Below are 6,063 nucleotides of genomic sequence, written 5' to 3' on the forward strand. Positions count from 1 at the left end.
ATTTTAACACATGATATAAGGCTGAATTGGGGTGTTTTTTGTGTCCCTCCTAATCATTTTGTCTCGCTCTTATCTGCAGTCTTCAACCCATTTTACCTCCAGTGTGTGGAAGTCCCCATCCTTTCTCACAAGGACTGCGATGGCTCCCCGGCCTGATCACTGACCGCATGGTGTGCGCTGGATACCTGCACTCTAAAAACAAATGCCTTGGCTCAACAAAGAAAATCAACGCAACAGTTTGCATCAATGTTTATTGATTTAAGACAACTTCTAATGAAATTGTCTTAAAGCAACAAAGTTATTTGAGTTAGGGGAGAAGGCTTTTCTTCTACAATCAGAGGTGTTTTTAATGACCACTTACTTAATAATTGGTAGCATAAACACAAGTTTTGAAGTTGATTACTCAAAAGATTAAGTTGTGCCGACTAGTTTTACCACATGATTTAAGAGGAAGTTTAAGTTGTATGTACTTAATTACCATCATTGTGAACACACGCTTTTAAGTTGACAACCATTTATAAATTAAGTTGCTCCAAATATATTTTATTCAATAGTTTTCTTTCTTAGCTTTTTCATGTTTTTGCCTTAAAAGAAAGAAATTAATTGATTCCACAACAAAAATATTAAGCGATTCACTTTTTATTTTGAACTGCAGTTGTTTATTTCAACACATGATGTTTCAATCAGGAGAGCATTCATTTAGTTTGAACATTTATTGACACATGCCATATGATAAGGTGCATGAACACCTGAAATCACAGCTGACTGCAGGAGAGAGGAGAACCATTTTATAGTTTGGCTGCAGCACGTTGATTGGCTGCTGGAGAATGAGGTGAAATGTAATAGGTTCAAGAGAACACCTGTGATGAGCTGATTATATGCAGCTGCGGAGATAAATAACACAAATTTAAATTGCCCCACAAATAATAAATAAACACATTAGCCATATTACCATGGGAAATGGGGACACAGCAAATAAATGCTGCCATCACATTGAAGTTAGAGGCCTTTGCATATTTAAAACCAGTGCCAAATATGTAAAATGTGTAAAGTTTTTGTAAAGCTACAGAAACAAACTCTCAATGGCCACCAATCTGCAGATCACACACATCAATTTGACAAAAGATGTAACTAAGATGTTTACACTGCCGACAGTCATTATTTCAAACAGTATGAACACATTTAACGCAGAATGCTTGCTCATTCATTTGTTTCCCTCGACCACGATGGTTGCCATCGTATGGTCAGATCCTGGGGTGGACCGGTCACTGATGAAGGCGATATTCATGTCCTTTTGAAGCACATTGAATCATAGGTTAGCGCATAAGAGATAATGAATTAGGTAACTGCATACTTTTTAAACTGTCACTCTTAGCGAATTCAGAGCCATTATTACCAGCTGCTAAAGCAACGCTGGTATTGTTTTCACCTGTTGAGTCTGCATGTGTGTGTCACCATGGCAATGTGGTCCTGAAGACACACAGAGGTGCTTTTTAGTACTTTGCCTAGTGTTTAAATGCATGTGGACAGATTTGGTCAGTCACAACCGTGCAAGTTTTAGTGTATCTTCTCATCTTTTTAGCAGGTTCCATACAATATGTGAACTGGTTAAGTGAAGAGCAGAAGCCACTTTTCAAATGTTACACAATCCTTTTCCCATGCCATTGCTGTCACCACCTATCCATGCTGAACGTTGCTAAGATATTATTGATTGGGGTGTGGCCAAAAGTGCAATATGCTTCAAAATGTAACTGACAGAGAGCAGTGCTTTGGTCCTGTGTTTTTACACTGTGCCCTTGGATTTGATTTGATTTGATTTCAAGATTTTGAATTACGTCGCTAGACTCCTTGAAAAGGTCCTCTTCCTTTACTCCAAGGTACACGACAAGGCAGCGGATGGCTATAGTTCTCTGCGTACTTCAAGTGTATTGTGCTATTTTTGAAAAAGGAAAAAAAGAGAAATGACCTAAATGAATATATTCTGAATGGGTGACTGCCAACAACTTGCATTTCAATGACAACTCTAAATAACGATCCTACCTCAAGAAGCATGTCCTTGATCTGCTTCACCGAGATTCATTTTTAATAAAAAGCGATATCACAATAGTAACCAAAGTATTTTTAGTCTCACAGTAGCCTCTACTACTTTGTATCCTCTCACAGAACTATTCACAGTTCAAAGGCTGCTCATTTAGGTCAAACAGCAATTTGCCTATACAGTGCAACTACAAGGCTATCCACTGTATTTGAATGACAAAAGATGACACTCACCTTAAAATGTCCTTTGTGTAGTATTTCTATTTGTCTTAACTGTCGTAACTTGTCCAGGCATGTTAAGTGGGAGTGGACTTGAAATCCTTAACTCAAGGTGTAGAACAATGAACTTATCAAGCCAATTGCATTACTTAGTACAACTTGAATTCAGTTTTAAGTCAATTAACGCAGAAATCAGAGTTCAAATTACACACAATATTAAGTTGATGTAATTACCAACATTATTACGTCAACACAACTTACAGTATAAATGAATGTTGGCAACTTAAAATGTTTATCTAAATCAATTAACTCACATTTTTATCTTGCAACCATGCATTTAATTAAGTGGAGGTGAAAGGTCGCCTCAATTCGTTTTTAGAGTGTGGAGGGAGGAAAGGATGCTTGTCAGGTATTTTCAAACAATTACACGGCACATACAATGAGGTTATATTGAATGAGGTGGAGGGAATAAAGTGATGTCTCTCTCCTGCTCAGGGTGACTCTGGTGGTCCTCTGGTGTGTAACGGAGAGCTGCAGGGTGTCGTGTCCTGGGGCCAGGGCTGCGCTCAACCCAACTACCCGGGCGTTTACACCAAAGTCTGCTCTCTGATGCCCTGGATCAACGATATTCTCTCCACGTACTCCTAGGCTGTGATCTCCCATCACAGAACTACAGGAGAGGGGAAATCAGAGGGAGATTGAAATTGAAGGAGACAGGAGGCGACGGTGGGAAGTGTCGAAGAGAGAGGTTTTGAAAAGATAAGCTAACACAAGTCTATTAAATGTTAATTATCTCAATTTGTATTAAAGATTTTCCTACAGTAACGAGTTTGTATTTTCAAACACATTTTTAATGTACAGCAAGATGTTCCTTTAGTAATCTATTGTCTACTACTGAAATACTCTCACATTCACTACTGAACACCTCACACACACACAACTGAAAATGTACTCCACACACACACACTCCGCAAAACATTTTACTGAAAGATTCTCAGTAGGGAATGTGCATGTGTTTCACCTACTGTATGTGTGTGAGGGGGATTCTTGCTGTAACGGAAGTCATTGTAATGAAACGGAAGTAACAAAGAACAATGCTGCAGTGATACAGTAGGTGGCGATAATTCTCGTCTCACTCTGTTTGGAAGTCGCCATTAAAGAAGAAGAAAGAAACAGAAGGTCCAATTCAGCATGGATTTATAGAGAAACCGCACCGCAGCCGTAGGCTGGACCCTGAACCGAGCAGTCTACAAACTGAGACAGTCTGGTCTATGGAGGTGTTCTTGTTTACATCACCTGGCGCAGCTCGTGAGGTGGCCTAGCAACCCGCTAGCAACATGCACAGCTCCAATAAGCTAACAAGCTAATTAAACCGAAATCGAGCCTGAACCTTTTCTTTTTTGTTTTACCATTTATTGAAGTGCTTAAGCATATCCCTTTTACAGTGTTTTATTTAGTTAGTTAAGGTGTATTGTAAAATGTCTTGTTTCAGTGTTGGGTTATACTTAGCTTCAGCCTCTCGTGTCATATCTGCTTCCAAAAAAACGACATGTCAATAGTCCAAATGCCAAAGTCAAGGCTTATTCTGCAATCCACTGACTGCACAGTGATTATGTCCAATTCTTATCTAAAGTGTATTGTGCTTTTCCTTAAACACACATTGCCAAACAATCTCTCAATGAGATTTCCATCAAAATAAGACACACAAACTGTAGCTTTTACCAGGTAACCTCTGCAAAGATACGGGCAATCTGAGAAGTCTTGTCAACTACAAACATTGACATTAGTTGAAAGACCACTGTTTTGGTCAAAATGAGGTTAAGTACCTGATAAGAGAGTGATTTATGACCCCCATAAACCTTAGTCCCACCTCCAAATCCCTTTGATGTGGCACCTGTCACTCTGACATCTCTGACCTTTGACCCTCTTATCTTTTATGACTTGTTTGTTTATTGTTTTATTGCCCCCTCATAAAGGATGTTGCTCAATAGTGGGGTGATAAGACTTTATTGCCCCTTTGATGTGAAACCTGTCAGAGTGTCGTTAGTAGGTCATTATAGTCAACGATGAAACCATTATAGTCAATGATGATAGTATGACTTGTATAGCTGTTTATTGTTTTATTGCCCTCCTCCTAAAGGACGTTGCTCATTATTGGGTGATAAGACCCACCCTGCTGCACCTACGTCAGAGCCCTAAACCCTCACACACCCCACTCCCACCCTGCTGCACCTATGAACACAGAGGGGGTTCTTTGAGTTTTTACCTGCGACTATGTCTCTGAAAGGTGTCCACAGTGTTGTTTTTATAAAAAATATGTCATCTTTCCAGATAATCTATTTCCTTTCTCGCAGTAAGGATAAGAATAATTGACAGAGAGGCTGTAAAAATCCCCGTACTCGCGAAAGCCCTTTACTTAAATGTAACAACTCACCCTATACTCTTAACAAAAGTTTTTGAGATAACAGGGTATCCACTATTAGACCTCAGGGTTGCTCACACACAAGACTAGTGCTTGTTTTAAGTTTAGCTTAGAAAATATATTACTTTAAAATAGCATCTGAAGCAGTCAGCTATAGGGGCTAGAGGAAGTATTTTCTCTCAATAAAACTGATAAGATTATATTCTGTAGCAATGAAGTGTAAAGTGAAGGTTCCCCTTAAAAACTCCAGCAGACAGACAGAGGAAGAATCTATTTCGTGCAGACCTGAACATGACAGAGAATGATAAGGAGGGGGATTCATTTCTTTACAAGTCCCAGTTTACCCCTTTACTCCAATCAATGTTTTTGGGATAACTATGAGGGGCCATGTACGGCAAATTTCAAACTAACCTCACCCACACACTACTGACAACATCTGTCCTTGCAAACACACCACTGAAATACTCTCACATTCACAACTGAACACCTCTCACACACACACACACACACACACACACACACACACACACACACACACACACACACACACACACACACACACACACACACACACACACACACACACACACACACACACACACACACACACACACACACACACACACACACACACACACACTACTGAACACCTCTCACACACACACACACACACACACACACACACACACACATACACACACACACACACACACACACACACACACACACACACACACACACACACACACTACTGAACACATCTGGCCTTGCGCACACACTACTGAAATACTCTCACATTCACTACAGAACACCTCACACACACACAACTGAAAATTAACTTCACACACACACTCCACAAAACATTTTACTGAAAGATTCCCAGTAGGGAATGTGCATGTGTTTCACCTATGTGTGTGAGGGGGATTCTTGCTGTAACGGAAGTCATCGTAATGAAACGGAAGTAACAAAGAACAATGCTGCAGTGATACAGTAGGTGGCGATAATTCTCGTCTACTCTGTTTGGAAGTCGCCATTAAAGAAGAAGAATGAAACAGAAGGTCCAATTCAGCATGGATTTATAGAGAAACAGCACCGCAGCCGTAGGCTGGACCCTGAACCGAGCAGTCTACAAACTGAGACAGTCTGGTCTATGGAGGTGTTCTTGTTTACATCACCTGGCGCAGCTCGTGAGGTGGCCTAGCAACCCGCTAGCAACATGCACAGCTCCAATAAGCTAACAAGCTAATTAAACCGAAATCGAGCCTGAACCTTTTCTTTTTTGTTTTACCATTTATTGAAGTGATTGACATTTCAGGCTGAGAGGACAATGGCCAGTTAAATATTGTTTAAGCTTAAGCATATCCCTTTTACAGTGTTTTATTTAG

This window comes from Notothenia rossii, assembly GCF_949606895.1.
Source record: "Notothenia rossii genome assembly, chromosome: 7".
NCBI lineage: Eukaryota > Metazoa > Chordata > Actinopteri > Perciformes > Nototheniidae > Notothenia > Notothenia rossii.